At 32.8% G+C, this 18,503-nt stretch overlaps 1 long non-coding RNA gene and 2 pseudogenes across 1 annotated transcript; all 3 read left to right on the top strand.

Annotated features, from left to right (window-relative positions):
* Positions 1-1,227: 1,227 nt before the first annotated feature.
* On the top strand, positions 1,228-5,189 carry LOC108476639 (probable U3 small nucleolar RNA-associated protein 11; annotated as a pseudogene).
* A 1,936-nt stretch (positions 5,190-7,125) lies between these two features.
* LOC108477671 (probable U3 small nucleolar RNA-associated protein 11) lies at positions 7,126-15,072 on the top strand (annotated as a pseudogene).
* On the top strand, positions 9,134-10,029 carry LOC128285705 (uncharacterized). Its single transcript, XR_008276246.1, has 2 exons — positions 9,134-9,253; positions 9,698-10,029. It is a non-coding gene; the product is annotated as an uncharacterized LOC128285705 (long non-coding RNA).
* Positions 15,073-18,503: the final 3,431 nt, after the last annotated feature.

Below are 18,503 nucleotides of genomic sequence, written 5' to 3' on the forward strand. Positions count from 1 at the left end.
ACAATTAGTAATTTTATATTTTGATCGCTAAATTTTAAAAAGTTATAAAATGATCACTAAACTATTTAAAACTTTTCATTTAAGTCACTAGACTATTAAAAACACTATTGTACGGCCTTATTTATTCGCACTACCTATACTAATCGAAAAGTCTCCTTCATTCCCTTTCTCTTGAACATCATGGATCTGCAAACCAAAATCTAGACAATTTTCTTTTTTAATCTTCAACACTCACCATCAAATCAACTTGGAGCTTGCTAGCTAAACTTTTGAAAAAAACTTAACTAGCTCTTTGACTTAAATGAAAACTTTCCAATAGTTCAATAACAAATTTGCAACTTTTTAAAGTTAAGTGACCAAAATGGAAACTTAGTAAAAGTTTAGTGACCTTGAGTGTAGTTTACCCTTTAATAAATCAACCCAAGCCCAATTAAAAACAATTAGTTGCTCCCAAGCCCATATCTGTTTGCAGATACCAAACCCTAGCTCTTTCCCACCCAAAATCCCAAACCCACCCCTCTTCCCACTAGGTACTTCCATTCATGTCATCGATTGCTTCCCTTTACACTGCTTTCTTCATCGTCTCCATCAATTGCTTGCTTCCCTTTTCACTTAGTCGCTAGCTATTTTTTTTCAAAAGTCGGTTAAAGACTTCAAATTTGGATTAATTGTTTACTTTGTATTTAAATTTTGAGTTTTTTATATGTAATAGGCAGTAGGCGTATGAGGCTTCAAAATTTACCTTTTTCTTATTTAGTTGAATTGTGATTGTTTAACTTGATGCATTGCTGTTGGTGTTAAAATTGATTTTTTTACCTTAAAAAATCATTGTACAGGAAAAGAAAGAATTAAAAAAATTAAGTCTAATTGTGCTGAGGATATATGTAATCAATAACTTAGGTATTTAAATAGAATTTTAAAAAAAAAAACCTCTTTCGTCACTAGCTGATAGCAAATTTTATCATGTTTATGTTACTATTATTTATTTGTAGTTGATTAAAATTTTTTGGATTTTTTTCTGCTTTTAATTTGAACTAATGAATTTGGTTGTTATTATTTTCTCAATGGAATTAGGGTTTTAGGGTTAAAGTTAGACTGCAGTCTTTTCCATTTATTTTGCTGGCTATTTTAATTTTGTAGCATTGCACCATATTCATAAGTTTGTCCATCAGCAGTTAGGTTTTAACCGTGAAGTTCTGGTGATTGTTTGCTTTTTCTTACCCGAAAATGTCATCATTAAGGAATACTATCAGCAGACGTGCTCACAAGGAACGAGCTCAACCGTGAGTCTCAGCTTTTTGTTCCCTTTATTATAGCCATGCATTCTACATAACTTTTCCTTATTTTGCATTTGCTTTCGTGTTGTTCAATACTTGGTTATATTTTAGGTCATCGAGCAAAAAAATTGGGCTTCTTGAGAAACACAAGGATTATGTCGTCCGTGAAAAAGCATTTCACAAGAAGGAAGAAACGTTACGGAAAAGTTTATTTGTTTAGTGCATTCAATTTCTTGCTGTTTATATTATAGTATGTGCTCACTAATTTCTTCCTCTTTTTTTGTGCTCTTTTTGTTGATTTGCTCTACAGAAACTCAAGGAAAAAGCTGCATTCAGAAACCCAGATTCACTCTTTTTGTTGATTTACTCTACAGAAACTCAAGGACAAACCTGTATTCAGAAACCTAGATGAATTTTACTTTTAGATGATAAAAATGAGAACTGTGGATGGAGTTCATAAACCTTAGTAAAATACAACTTTCTTGTTTATACTGTTTTCTATTCATGCTTGCAAATGTAGAAAGCTTATGATCGCGTGATTTCGTGATAGGTTTTAAATATTTATAATTAATCATTCTTGAAACTAACTATTATCGCGATGTAGGCAAGTGTACCTATCGAACAGTAGTATAGTTTTAGCAAGACCGGATTGTCGAACCCAAGGGAACTAAAAGTACTAGTAATGACTTTCTTTTTAGTATCTAGTCTAAGAATAAAGAGGTTTTTGTTTTAACTAACTAATTATCTAAACTAAGAATTCACAGAGAATGGAATTAGGGAATTGCTTTTGGGAAAATCGATTGAATTAAAACAATACCTAAGGAAAAATCCACCCAGACAGTACTTGTTATTCTGGCTCCGAATCGGACAATTTATTCATTTAACTTGTTCCATAGAGATCCCTAAGTTATGTTATTATCCCTATTCAAGACTAATAACGTCTAATCCCTAGATTGAATAATTGGGACCTTTCTCTAATTAACACCCTAGGGTTGCATTAACTCGATCTATGGATCCTCTTATTAGGTTTCACCCTAATCCGGCAAAATCTTGTCACCCTATGTCTAGGCGCGCAATCAACTCAGCTTAATTATGACAAATGTACTCTTAGACATGGTCTATTCCTCCTCTGAATAAGAGCTTATCTTGAATTAGTATCCTAGGATATCAAAACAAGAATTAAGAACACATAATTAAGAACAAGTTAAATATTTATCATACAATTCAAAAAATAATAACAAGATTAGTCTTAGGTTTCATTCCCCTTAGGTATTTAGGGGATTTATTTCATAACTAAAAAGGAAAACATCTCAGAATAATAAAGAATACAAAACATAAAGAAAATCCAAAACTCCTGAAGGGGAAATTGAGGAAAGATCTTCAGTCTTGATGGTGAACTCGGCTTTTGAGATGGATCAATTGGCTTTCTTTGAGTAATTCCTTACTCACTATTCTGTGTCTCATTTTTCTTCCTCCTCTAGGGTGTATTTATAGGCTTTGGAATGCCTAAGAGCCCTCAAAATTATCCTTTTCCGAATTGGACTCAACTTGGGCTCGGCAAGGACACGCCCCTGTGACACGCTCGTGTGCGATTGCTTCAGGCCGTGCTCGAGCCTGCCAAATTGACACGGCCGTGTGGTCTGCCCATGTAAGGACGTCCAGGCCGTGTTGATTTTGTACTTTGGCCTATTTTCTCCGATTTTGGCCCCTTTCTCGTTCCTTTCGCTCTCCTATACTCTCCTAAGTATAAAACATGAAATTAAAGCATTAGGAGCATCGAATTCACCAATTCTAATAGGAAATCATCCATAAAATGCGTTAAACATGGGGTAAACATATGTATAAATTATGGTTTATCAGCTTATTTGGTCTTCTTTTCTTATTTTCCGAATTCTATATTTGTATAGGAGTTAGGCTAACAAATACACTGAAGAAAAACTCATGCTAATGAAAACTCAAGAAATAGGATATATACTACAGAAATGCAAAGTGAAAGGAAGGTACCAATGAATGATTTTTGGTTTATCAAGGGGTATATGATATTTCCTACATGGTCATGGTGATAAAAATTATGTGCAACTAATCATCGCTACTATTTTATTCTGTTGCAGAAAATTGAGAAGCTAACAGCAGTGTTGCATACTGTTGAAAATCATCCATCTAACAGACACATTTACTATGCCGAGGATAGGTTTGATTTCTTAATATCAGTATATCACCCTTTCTTTTATTCCTTGTCTCTGGTTGTTAGCTAGAAACAGAAATTGTGAGCTACTGTTGTACAAGACTAGTATATGGTGATAACCTTTCAACTTAAAAAGTGATTTACCTTTAGTTTGCCTTCTTTGAAATTCAACTGAAAAGTACCTACTTATCTTCTATTGTTTTACCACATTCTTTAAATAATATCCATCATGAAATTTGATTTTTTAAGCTCTTTAGAAGTTTTACTAACATTTATCATATTAATTTGTGATACTTCTATAGTGTTAATTTGTGATACTTCTATATGTCAGAAATGTATCCATGATTGGCCAAAAGAGAAAAACAAAAAAGAAATATAGTTGAAATTACTTGCTCTTGTCTTCATTGATTAAAAAAAATACCCTGATTTTGCATCCGTGGTTGTTTTCATTGGTATGGTTGTTGGACCGGTAAAATTAATTGAAATATAGTTCTTGAGCCCTAAGATATAGAACAGTTTAGCGGTATATGTTCTCATTATCTTCACAAACTGGGGGGGAAAAAAAGGAGACTTTTTGATGAATCAAAGTAAATTTTATACTTATTAATATTATGTATAGTTTTGAAATATAAGAAATATGTATTCATATATATTCTTATTTACAGGGAAGAAGCTAGAGAATTACAGTCACAAGCTTCAGAAAGCAGAGTTACTCCCCCTTCTGGTGATATCCCTGATCTTATTAAAAGGTTAGTTAATTGACAATATTTTACATGGTGTGTTTGACAAATAACTGGAAGGGCCATTGACATTATGTTCACTGCCATAAGTTGTCTTCATCTTGACCATGATTTCCCATCTTTACACATTTTTGACCTTTCACATGTAGGAAGACAGTTGCTTCTTACAGGGAATTAGAAGCCAGGAAGAGTAGAGTGAATAAGCTGAAGAAGCTATATATGGAAAGGTCACTGAAGAAGGAATTATAGGTACGGGTAATATTTTAGGGTTTAATTGCATTAGATGTCCTTAAACTATAGTCCAGAGTCTAAACTATTATCCAAATCCAAACTTCAAATCATAGTAATTGGACTCTTATGGACTTGTCAACTTAACCATCAGCAGAGGCGTTAAATATTAGCATTCATTTTGATGTTGAGCATGTTTAAAATACAAGAAACAAATTTTAAATACATGTGTATTTGTTGGATTGATAGTTTGGATTTAAAGTGTTCAAAAAATGGAACTCACTTTAAATCCGTGCTGCTCTTACGATAAAATTCGAGCACGTGTTTTAAATATGCTTTACGTAAATCTAGTGCAATCAATCCAACATTTTAAGAAAATTTCAATATAATATGGACAATGCATTTAAATTTTAAAATAGATTTCATGGTATAGAAAAAGGGTCGGAAGCGGAAACTCCGTGAAGACGAGTTAGTATGTCCAACCTCCAAGCCAGTGTATAAATGGAGATCAGAAAGAAAGAGGTGACAAAGATGGTTGTGTTGGTGAAGGAGGCAATTTGGCTTTAGCAGCTTTTCCCATGTTTTGAAAGAGATCTAAGCCATAAATATTGAAAGTTTTGCATTGTTATGATTTTCAGGAGCATGGGACCAATTATATATGATATGAGAATTATTATTACTTAAATGAGTTATTTATTTATTTATTATGTCTGAACTCTCTTGAATTCAATTTAATCCTTAATACTTTATATTACATTATTTTTATATATTATGTAATTGAAAACACGTTAAAATAAATCTATACTAAATATATAATATTACTTTAATGTATTAAAATAACGTTAAGATGACTATATAAAAATTCAATAAATAAAAAATATATAAAATTATTAAATATTAAAATAATATAATAAAAATATTTTTTAAAAATTAAAAAATAATCAGGAAGGGCCTAAAATGGACTTGGGTTAGTCTTTTGTAAATATGAACGGATTTGGGAAAATTTTTAGGCCCAGATTTCAGGCCGAGCCGAGCTTGGGCAAGTATAAAATATGTTAATATCATGCTTAAATCCGGCTCGAACCCGGCCCATGAGCACCTCTATGTTATGGGTAGTTTTACGCATTGTGCTAAAAAGAGCAGATATGATCAGAACCTATAATGAGATTATTAAAAAAATAATTTATTATAATCATATTTTTTAAAATTTAATCAACTTAAGCGATGGATTATCGATTATTAAAATATACAAAGCCGAACCAACTGACTTAATTGACTCACAATTATTATTTTTAATTTATTTCAAATATATTTATAATATAATATAATATATAATTTTAATTACCTAAACCCAAAATTTAACTACCCAACCCAACCAACAATCCATTAATACTAGCCCAAGATTTATTTATTTTTACTTAAACACAAACCCAATTACCCAATGGATTTAATTAAAGATAAACTCATTAAACAATTAGTAAGTTTATATTTTGATCGCTGAATTTTAAAAAGTTAGAAAATGCTCAGTAAACTATTTAAAACTTTTCATTTAAGTCACTAGACTATTAAAATATCTGTTGTACGGCCTTATTTATTCGCACTACCTATACTAATCGAAAAGTCTCATTCTTTCCCTTTCTCTTGAATATCATGGATCTAAAAACCAAAATCTAGACAATTTTCTTTTTTGATCTTCAACACTAACCATCAAATCAACTTGGAGCTTGCTAGCTGAACTTTTGAAAAAAACTTAATTAGCTCTGTGACTTAAATGAAAACTTTCCAATAGTTCAATAACAAATTTGCAACTTTTTAAAGTTAAGTGACCATAATAGAAACTTAGTAAGAGTTTAGTGACCTTGAGTGTAGTTTACTCTTTAATAAATCAATCCAAGCACAATTAAAAACAATCGGTTGCTCCCAAGCCCATATCTGTTTGCAGATACCAAACCCTAGCTCTTTTCCACCCAAAATCCCAAACCCACCCCTCTTCCCACTGGGTGCTTCCATTCATGTCGTCGATTGCTTCCCTTCACGCTGCTTTCTTCATCATCTCCATCAATAGCTTGCTTCACTTTCACTTAGTGGCTAGTTATTTTCTTTTTCAAAGGTCGGTTAAAGACTTCAAATTTCGATTAATTGTTTACCTTATATTTAAATCTTGAGTTTTTTTTATGTGTAATTGGCAGTAGGCGTATGAGGCTTCAAAATTTACCTTTTTCTTAGTTGAATTGTGATTGTTTAACTTGATGCACTACTGTTGGTGTTACAATTGATTTTTTTACCTTGAAAAAATCATTGTACAGGAAAAGAAAGAATTAAAAAAAATTAAGTCTAATTGTGCTGGGAATATATGTAATCAATAACTTAGGTCTTTAAACAGAATTTAAAAAAAATCTCTTTCATCACTGGCTGGTAGCCAATTTTATCATGTTTATGTTACTATTATTTATTTGTAGTTGATTAAATTTTTTTGGATTTATTTTTCTGGTTTTAATTTGAATTAATGAATTTGGTTGTTATTAGTTTCTCGATGGAATTAGGGTTTTAGGGTTAAATTTAGACTGCAGTCTTTTCCAATTATTTTGTTGGCTATTTGATTTTGTAGCATTGCACCATATTCATAAGTTGCTTCATCTACAGTTAAGTTTTAACCGTAAAGTTCTGGTGATTGTTTGCTTTTCCTTAATTGAACATGTCATCATTAAGGAATGCTATCAGCAGACGTGCTCACAAGGAACGAGCTCAACCGTGAGTCTCAGCTTTTTTTTCCCTTTATTATAGCCATGCATTCTACATAACTTTTCCTTATTGTGCATTGGCTTTCGTGTTGTTCAATACTTGGTTATATTTTAGGTCATCGAGGAAAAATATTGGGTTTCTTGAGAAACACAAAGATTATGTCGTTCGTACGAAAGCATTCCACAAGAAGGAAGAAACGTTACGGACAAGTTTATTTGTTTAGTGCATTCAATTCTTGCTGTTTATATTATTATATGTGCTCACTAATTTCTTCCTCTTTTTTTGTGCTTTTTTTTGTTGATTTGCTCTACAGAAACTCAAGGAGAAAGCTGCATTCAGAAACCCAGATGAATTTCACTTTTAGATGATAAAGACGAGAACTGTGGATGGAGTTAATAAACCTTAGTAAAATACAGCTTTCTTGTTTATACTATTTTCTATTCAGGCTTGTAAATGTAGAAAGCTTATTTGGTCTTCTTTTCTTATTTTCTGAATTCTTTATTTGTATAGGAGTCAGGCTAACAAATACACTCAAGAAAATCTCATGCTAATGAAAACTCAAGACATAGGATATATACTACAGAAATTGCAAAGTGAAAGGAAGGTACCAATGAATGATTTTTGGTTTATCAAGGGGTATATGATATTTCCTACATGGTCATGGCGATGAAAACTATGTGCAACTAATCATCGCTACTATTTTATTCTGCTGCAGAAAATTGAGAAGATAACTGCAGTGTTGCATTCTGTTGATAATCATCCATCTAACAGACACATTTACTATGTCGAGGATAGGTTTAATTTCTTAATATCAGTATATCACCCTTTTTCTTATTCATTGTCTCTGGTTGTTAGCTAGAAACAGAAATTGTGAGTTGTTGTTGTACAAGACTAGTATAGGGTGATAACCTTTCAAGTAAAAAAGTGATTTACCTTTAGTTTGCCTTCTTTGAAATTCAACTGAAAAGTACCTACTTATCTTCTATTGTTCTACCTTATTCTTTAAATAATATCCATCATGAAATTTTATTTTTTAAGCTCTTTGGAAGTTTTAGTAACATTTATCATATTAATTTGTGATACGTCTATAGTGTCAGAAATGCATCCATGATTGGCCAAAAGAGAAAACAAAAAAGAAATGTAGTTGAAATTGCTTGCTTTTGTTTTCATTGATTCTAAAAAAAAATACTCTGATTTTGCATCCATGGTTGCTTTCATTGGTATGGTTGTTGGACCGGTAAAATTAGTTGAAATATTGTAACGACTCAAATTTTTACGATTATCGGAAAAGTGTATTTTTGGGTCTCTGTCTCTGAAAAATGGATTCGTAAATATTTTTAAAAATATCTACTGAAACTAATTGAGTGGTTAATTAGAGTTTAATTAAGTGAATTTAGTTTAATTAAGGATAATTAGATAAAAGGATTAAATTAAATATAGTGTGAAAGTTTAATTATAGAATAACTAAATTTAAAGGGGGCAAATAAGAAAATAAGCCAAAATGAGTGTCAAGTGTATGGCAAAAATAAAATACAAGTGTAATAAATATTATACATACATTTGTAATACATGTATGTATTTGCTTATTATTTAAGTAAATATTAATGTATTTATTTTTATTAAATTGATAATATATGATGAATAAATTAAATAAAGACAAATGTGTGGATATGATTTGATACAAGTGTATTAATAAAAATACATACATTTGTAATACATGTATTTGATATTAAATAGATATTTATTATTTATAAAAGATATTTAATAATTAAATAATTATATTATATGATTTTTATGTGATGAATAAATAAAAGAATGACAAATGTATGGTGATACATGGATACATATGTATTAATAATATACACATATATAAAAGTATTATTTATTATATAAATATATCATTAGATTATATATATATATATATATATATATATATATATAAAAACATAAGTAAATGAAAGAAAAGGAATGAAATAAAAGAAAGAAAGAAACAGAATAAGGAACGAAACAGAGAAGGAAGAAAAGAAAGGAGAGAAAAGAAAAAGGGAAAATTGAGGGTTTAAAGCTTGAGGTTTAAATAGGTAAGTCAATTTAGCCCTTTTTACTTAATTTTGATGTTTTAGAAGCCTTGGAACAAGGTTTTGATAAAGTTGAGTTGATATTTTGAAAGATAGTTAATTATTAGATATTGTTCATGTTGAACAAAAAGATGAATTAAGAGCTAAATTGATAGAAATTCAAGTTAGAATTGATAAAAGGATTGAATAGTAAAGTAATTTATAAGTTTTGAATGGTAGGGACTAAATTGAAAGAATTTCAAAATTATGGTTCTATGGTGAAATTAAAGGGCTAAAATTAGTTTAAACTGAAAATTGAATGAAAATATTGAGTTAAATGTGAAGAATAAAAGTTAGTTTCGGTTTAAAGACTAAATTGGAATTTAGGCAAAAGATGAATAAAAATTGAAATATTCCAAATGAAAATTGAATGGTAGTGTATTGATAATTTTTAATTAATTTCCGTAGCTAGCGTTGTGCCAGAAAATCTCGGCTAAGCGAGGAAAGACGACGTCAACGAGGGTTAGCTCAGAAATTACGGTTGTGTTTTTATAATCCGAACTTAATATTTAATTGTTGAATTTATTATTTAATGTGTAGGGTGATGCATTGAAAAGCGAAATTTAATGGTTAATTATTAAATTTTGATTGAATGTTAAGGTAAGCATTATTGTGTTTTATGACTATTGAAATGAATCAAAATGTATATTGTATTGCAATTGAATTGCATGTGGATTGATATGAAAAAATGTATTAAATTGAATTGAAATTAAATTACGATTGAAATTGAAAATTTGAAAGTTTACTGAATACCCTATTAACTGTATCGGGCTAGTCGGATATAGTTGGCATGCCATAGGATTGGAAGTGTTCAGGGATATTCCGACTTTGTGTCGATGAGACACTATACGTGCCGACTCATCGTGGATCGCTCGGATTCGTTCAAGAGGTACTCCGTACTTGATCAAGCATCGCATCGCTTTTGATTTGTTCCGATGAGGTAGTCTGTACCGCCATCTTTATCAAGTATCGTTATCACATTAAAGGTATTCCGACTCCGGCATATGAAACACTGTATACTATCCCCGGTGTGTGGGTTAGATCCGTGTATCCGTCCAGGTCTGAGTCATGTTAATAGGGGCAAATAACGGTACTGAAAAATTGTCTGCTACCGAATATTTGACTGTTACTGAATAAATGATTGATTGATACTGAATAATAATGATTAAATGATTGTTATTGAAAAATACTGACTATTATCGAATTATTGATTGCTACTGAGTAAAGGATTGCTACTGAACGAATAATCATTACTGGATAACTAATTGTTATCGAATGACTAAATGTTACTGGAAGAAACTGATAAATTATTCGATACTGAAATATGTTTACTGATATTGAATAGTGAGCAGAAACATAAGACATATGAATGAAGAATATTATTGTTGAGAATTAAATGGAAAAGCTAAACAAGTTATTAGATGATGAAGGTTGAATGAGTTGTAAAGAAATTATCTATGAAATTAATAAATGAATATTTATGATTATTATAGGACAATAAGTGTATGTTATGTTTAAATGTTTGGATTATAGAAATACCACTGAGTTCATACTTAGCGTACGGTTTGTTTCCGTGGGTAGGTTAAGTTAAAGCTAGAATGTTGAATCAACATCCCAGGCCGATCTCGAACTCAATAAGGTAACACTTGTTAATTGTTGATAATGGCATGTATCTAGGATGTCTTAAGCGTGTTATTTTGCATTGTGATTGTAATAGTGTAATAAGTAAATTGATATTTGATAATGATACATGATAAGTGTTTTAAGTCAATTATTGGATTGTTTTAGTATTGGTATTTTGTATCGGTTGTGGTTTGAAATTTGCAGGGTTGGCTAGTAAAGTGTGAAAGGTTCATTATTGAGTCCACACGGCCTGGCACACGGGCATGTGACCAGGCCGTGTGAGACATATGGCTTGCACACGGGCATGTTGTTAGGCCGTGTGTCCCCTGCACCTAAAATGCTACAAAACAGATTGCCACACGGGCTAAGCAGACGGACGTGTGGTACTGTTCATAAAGAAGAAATTTTGAAATTTTAAGAAAAATTCGTAGTGATTCTAAATTAGCCCTGAATTGATTTTACTGTTCATATTGGACCGCGAGGGCCCATTAAAGGGACGACATCTTAAAATTATGATGAGTGTAAACATTTGTTTTTAATTAATGTCTGTATTGTACTGAACCTTGTTCTGGCAACAGTATAGGGTTAGGGGACGTTACAATTAGTGGTATCAAAGCTAACTGGGTTTAGCCGATTCTAGGATTAAGTCGAGTACATAAAAGAGTCTAGAGGTACATGCCATAATTAAATCAAAATTGAGTCAGGTTCGGATGCTGATATAATTGTTTGTTTCTGTTTTATAGTTGAAAATGTTAGATGAACATATCGATGGTATTGATTATGAAATGTATAATGGAGACGAATAGTCTCGTGAATTAGATAAAAACTGAATCGACAACAGTGGGTATTAACTCAATGGGTAATTAATTACTGAATGATGACTGATGAAATAATAGAAAAAAGAATGATACATAATTATTTAGAACTGTAACTGATGCTCTTTAGTGAGTAGAAAGAAACTGTATCTGCTACGACATCTACCCCTCCAGTTTCTCAATCGGTTCCCGAAGTGCTTCAAGGTACAGAGCTTGTCTGAACGGGCATCTGTTGCTGATACTCCGTAAATATAGTGTGGAAGAATTGAAAATTATAGCTAAAAATGATCTTGAAAGAACTGGAATCTGGTTAGAGAATGTTATAAGGATTGTAATTGAATTGCTTTGTTCACCGATTAAATATTAGAAAGGTATGATATTTCTATTAAAAGATTCAGCTTGCCAGCGGTGAGAAATATTTCTTTATGTTGTGATTAAGAAAGCGTTATTTGGAAATTTTCTAAAACGAGTTTTGACAGAAATATATGTATACATCGGTCAGAGATTTCTTGATCAGAGATGTAAAGAATTCTTGAAGCTTAAATAGAGTCGTGTGATAGAATAAATATATTAGAGAGAATATTTCGATAGAAACTGTAAGGTACAAATAGTTTGAAGACGGTTTAAATGAGGACATAAAGCCGAAGAATGTAGAATAAAGAGTGGGATATGATTCTTTTGATTATTATCTTAGTGATTGTTCGAAGAAAATTGAAAAAAATATTATTCAGATTTCAAGACCGAGTAACATAGATACCAGAGGTAGATTACTCTGTAACTCCGGAAATATTAGTAATAGTCGAAGCGTGACAAAGGACTTCACTAAAAAATCTGGAGAATGAACATCAGCCAGGGCATATGTTAATTGTATATAAGAAGATTTATCTCTACTAGATTTATTACAGGTAATTTCTTCTTTATTGAAATTGATAAGATTATTCTAAATTGATTTTGGTTTGACTTATTCCTATGATTGCATGAATTCAGTATTTGCTAAAGTTCTGCTTGTTGAGTTCACTGAATTATGGTGGAAGTATCAAATTTTCTGGTCAGTATTTATTGGCTAATAAGATCTATAAGAACTGTCTGATAATGATACTAGGATATTATTTTCTGTTTGATTTGATGTTATTACTATTTGATGTGATCTTGATAATGGAATGGTTAATTCTGCATGATACTGTGGTAAATTATAAGCACAAGTATATTATATTGCGAAGTTAGGACGATGAAATGTTTTGTTTTGAATCAGAGAAGATTGAATGATTTACCTATTGAGATATTGATCATGTCAAAACAGAAATATGCTGGAAAAGGGTTATGGTATTTACTTTGCTTATGTATTGGATATTAAAGTATTCAAGTTACGGTTTAATTCTGTGGCAATAGTACGAGAGAATTCTGATGTGTTTATAGAAAAGTTGCCCTAATTACTGTTGATTGAAGAAGCTGAATGTGTTATAAATCTTGTGCTTGAAATGATATTGAAAGGTTCATTATTGAGTCCACACGGCCTGGCACACAGGCGTGTGACCAGACCGTGTGAGACACACAGCTTGCACACGGGCATGTTGTTAGGCCGTGTGTCCCCTGCACCTAAAATGCTATAAAACAGATTGCCACACAGGCTGAGCAGATGGGCGTGTGGTACTGTTCATAAAGAAGAAATTTTGAAATTTTAATAAAAATTTGTAGTGATTCTAAATTAACCCCGAATTGATTTTACTGTTCATATTGGACCACGAGGGCCCATTAAAGGGACGACATCTTAAAATTATGATGAGTGTGAAAATTTATTTTTAATTAATGTCTGTATTGTACTGTACTGACTGGTAATGTCTCGTAATCTTGTTCTGGCAATGGTATAGGGTTAGGGGACGTTACAAATATAGTTCTTGAGCCATAAGATATAAAACAGTTTAGCGGTATATGTTCTCATTATCTTCACAAACTAGGAAAAAAAAAGGAGACATTTTGATGAATCAATGTAAAATTTATACTTATTGATATTATGTATTGTTTTGAAATATAAGAAATATGTATTCATATATATTCTTCTTTACAGGGAAGAAGCTAGAGAATTACAGTCACAAGCTTCAAAAAGCAGAGTTACTCCACATTCGGGTGATATCCCTGATCTTATTAAAAGGTTAGTTAATTGACAATATTTTACATGGTATGTTTGATAAATAACTGGAATGGCCATTGACAATATGTTCACTACCATAAGTTGTCTTCATCTTGACTATGATTTCCCATCTTTACACATTTTTGACCTTTCACATGCAGGAAGACAGCTGCTTCTTACAGGGAATTAGAAGCCAGGAAGAGTGTGAATGATCCAGGTTGAACCTTATATATATATATATATATATATATATATTAATTCATTTAAATTATCATTTTGATATAAATTCGCCAATTATCGATAAGTGTGAATAATCCAGGTTGAACCTTAGGAATAGCCTAGGATACGAGCGACATGTCACTAGGAAATTATGTGTTATGAGCTCAAGTGAGTTGTGTTATGTGATATAACCGGGTGCTGGTCATGTACGTCCTACCGGTGGTTGGGTAGTCCAGCATGTGTTGCGAATACCTGTCAACTTTTGTGAGCAGCCCGAGTAGCCATGTCTTGACCATCAGCTTGTGTGAACAGGCCTGAGATTAGCTCAAAAGGGAACTTTATATGATGTGTGAATTTAGGTAGCATTAGTTACTTTTGTGACATCTACATGTGAAAAGGGTAGTCCGTGTATCCGATAGTATTCCGAGTGTTCAATGAGAAATCCTATGTGTAATATAGAATGTAATAAAGTTGTGAACATGTGTTTCCATGTTGAGGATTTGTACAGGTTTCAATATTTGTATATGTATAACCCTTGAAAAAAGTGATTTATGGTGTCGAAACTTTGGTAAGTTGTGAAGGAGTAAGTTATATTTATGGGTTCTAAGGTTGGAAGTATCATATACCTTAGATTAATTGTATGATGAATGTATGCATGTATAAGTTGATTTTTTTTACGTACCAACTTACTAAGCTTAATGCTTACTTTCTTTTTTTTCCTTTCTTATAGTATTACCAAGCTAGCTCGGGAATTCGAGGACGTCGGAGGCTCGATTACACTATCAGTCAAATTATTTTGGTATATTTAGTTTCAACATTTTGAATATGGCATGTATAGGGACATAGTCTTTTTGTTATATGTCGTATTGATGTAGTCAATTGTGTTGATACATGATAACATTCAAGTCATTTTGTAATTAGCCATGAGATATGGCTTCTCATAATTGTTGGGTTGTAACCCTAATGTATTATGCATGCATGCAAATGTGTTATTGTTATTATGCTTGTGAAAGCTTATGGATGAGAAGTATGATGAATGTCACAAGGATGCTTGATTGTTGATGAATGTTTGGTAGTAATTAAGTGTCTTCTCAAGTATGTTGTGTATTCTATAGTTGGATAAGTTTACAAGTGTGGCTAAGGGTGACTAAAGGCTTGGAAAATAGCCTAAATATGGTCCACACGGATAGACACAAGAGCGTGTGTCTAGGTCGTGTGTGACACACAGTCTGACCACATGGGCGTGTGATTCGGCCGTGTGTCCCCTGCACCTTGAAAATTCAAGTCAGTATGCATGATAGTAACCATACGGGTAGGAGACACAGCCGTGTGTCTCAGTCGTGTGGAGAACACGACCTATGGCCATAGGTCTGTGCCTTGGCCATGTGACACCCATTTGTTCATGACCAAATCGACAGAGAGTTACACGGGTGTTAGACACGGGCGTGTCTAGGCCGTGTGAGGGACATGGGCTAGGCACACGGACGTGTGCCAGGTCGTGTGAAAACCACTGCAACTTGAACTAAAAATTAAATTTTGCACTGGTTAGGGACACGGGCGTGTCCCAATCGTCATTAGGCCGTGTGAGCCACATGGGTCACCAACATGGCCGTGTCAAGCCAAACACATGTGTGTATCACTTCCCACACAGGTGTGTGCCCTTGTTCTTAGTGAAAATTTTCTATGCTCTTTAAGGGATTCAGATTGATTTCGAATTGATTTCCGAACATGTTTCGGGCCTCGTGGACCCATATTAGAGTTGTAATAGCAAAATTTAAAAAGTTTTAAATTGTTTGTAGTTCTTTTATAACTTGGATAAGTTCATATGCTTGTGTTTAAGTCCGGTAATGCCTCGTACCCTATTTCGGTTTCGAACACTGGTAAGAGGTGTTACATAGTAGCCGTCACTCCTTGCCACATCAGCCCCCGCCGCTCGTGCCTCTACCACGCATAACCTTCCCGACGTACGCCGCTCCACCACGCCATGTTAGTAGCGTGTTCACCTACGCACCTGCAAATATGCAAAAATAAGTTGTAAAAAGGCTATAAAAGCCTCACGAAAATCCATTGTAGAGGAGGTTTTGTTTTTACGAATATACAATACACACGAGATCAAAAACCCAAAAACAGAAAATTAAAGGTGGTCTTTTGTTTTTATTTATTGTTTTTTTTATTTTTACATATCTATCTAACTAGTTTTTCAAAGAAAGAAAAAATCAAAACTTACCCATTTTGTTTAGTTCGCATCGTTGCGAGGGGGCTGAGGTCTTCGTCTCCGATGAAAGATGACATTTTGGGGCTCAGGAAGCCGAAAAACCCAAAAAAAATGTCTTTTAGGTTTTTGGCCACCGCGGACGACGGCACCGTAATTGGCGACCAGCGGCTGCCGCGATGGTCTAGTGCCGGAGTAAGGCCGGACTGATGGCCAGAAATCGGGGAAAGGGAGAGCTTTTTTGGAAAGTTTCTAAGTTTTTTTTGAAAGAATAGGGGGAATAAATTTTTCAAAAAATTAACTTTTATAAAAAATTAAATTAAAATTTTTCACTAGAATTTTCTTTGATATTTCATTTATTATTCCTTTATTATTTTATTTATTTCATTTTATTTTGTTTTTGTTCTCATCGTTATTTTCTTATTATATATTTATTTACTCATTTATTCATTTATGTCTTTATATACCGCAAGTTTATGTTATTCGTTAATATTATTGTATTTGCATTATCATTATTCGCCAAGTACGACCATTTTCGTGTTTTAACCAATTTTTTATTTTAAATGTTACATAGATTTTATCCCTTTTTACCCAAATATAAAAAAGAATTTTTCAAATAAAGGTAATATTTCGTGTTTGGAAATTCGAGAAATCGTGTCCTAACGTGCTGGGTTTCGATTTTTCGTTTGACCAAATAACTAAATATCCTTTTGAAATTCCGTCCATGTTTTCTTAAATTAAAAAACAAGGCAATATTTCATGTTTAGATTTTCGATAAATCGTGCCCTAACGTGCTGGGTTTCGATTTACCGTTTGGACCAAATAGCCAAATATCCTTTTAAAATTTCAATGCATGAGTTTTGGAGATCATGAGATAATCTTGGTATCGAGGGTTTGAAATGTTGTATCCTAACGTGCTGATATGATATTTTATTCTTCCGGAAAAACAGAATCTTAATATCCAATTCAGGTTATCCAAACATTTTTAAAGGAATTGTATTTTAAAATCATTTCAAATTTTCAACATTAGGACGTTAATTAATCAATAAGGTACTAATTTTGGGCGTTACAAGGGTGCTAATGCTTCCTCGTGCGTAACCGACTCCCGAACTCGTTTTCTAGGTTTTTGTTGACCAAAAACATTGTTTTAATAAACCAAAATGTTTTATTAAAATGATCGATCACAAGGTGACCCGACCACACCTAAACAAAAAGGATTGGTGGCGACTCCTTTTTCATTTTTAAAGTCGATCCCTATTTTTTCAAAATAGCAAAATAAAAATGGTTTCGACAGCTTGGTGACTTTGCTAGGGACCAATAAGAGAGTCAAGCCGTAAAATTGATTATTTTCTGTCCTTTTTTCGAAGATTGAAAATTTAATTTGAAAAATCATGGTTCTTTTGTCGCATTCGTTTGTGTCATGTCATATGTTTGTTGTATTCGAGTCTCGTAAGATATTCTTGCATCATATTGCATGACCGTTGTGGTCACACCTTTTAAGTGGGAGTGAGAAACTACTTCCTTCGTGAGGTTTTCACCTCCATGCAGGATTGTGAATCACTTTCGGGATACATCCGTACCTATGTCTTCGTGAGGTTTTCACCTCCGTGCAGCCATAGGGAAATGTATTCCCCTAAACCGAACTCGATCCATATGAGCCTATAACGGGTGAGGATCGAGGAATCTGCCAATTCGGGTACCTCTACCTCAGCACCAAACCACATGTAGAAAACCCTAAGATCCCACCCTAGGTAGAACTATGCCAAACCCTAGTGGACACCCAGATAGGTGCTTGATTTTTTTTTCATTTGCTTCGAATTTTATTTTTGGTATATGATACTGACTTGTTGTGTTTTATTTTGGCTATGATTGCATGTCATTTCATATTTAAGAGGCGTCGATTCACGCTCGATTACTAATTTAGAGAGCTTGTCATGGAGAATGAATTTCTTGATAAAGTGGAAGATAATGCTGCTGTCCGTGTATGGTCAGAGAAAACGCAATTAAAGGAAGGGAATAGTCTAGCCGAGGGGTACACATCAGAATTATGGGACTTCACCCGTATTAGCATGACACAGAATGATCTCAGGGAATTGAAAGGGATATGGGTAATTGGCATGATGAAGTCAAGCAACTATTTTACAGTAATTATAATGATCTGCCTTACCTACTCGACATCAAGGTGGACAAGCACTTGCTTTGAACTCTAACTCAATT

Source organism: Gossypium arboreum, chromosome 12, assembly GCF_025698485.1.
Source record: "Gossypium arboreum isolate Shixiya-1 chromosome 12, ASM2569848v2, whole genome shotgun sequence".
Taxonomy (NCBI): Eukaryota; Viridiplantae; Streptophyta; class Magnoliopsida; order Malvales; family Malvaceae; genus Gossypium; species Gossypium arboreum.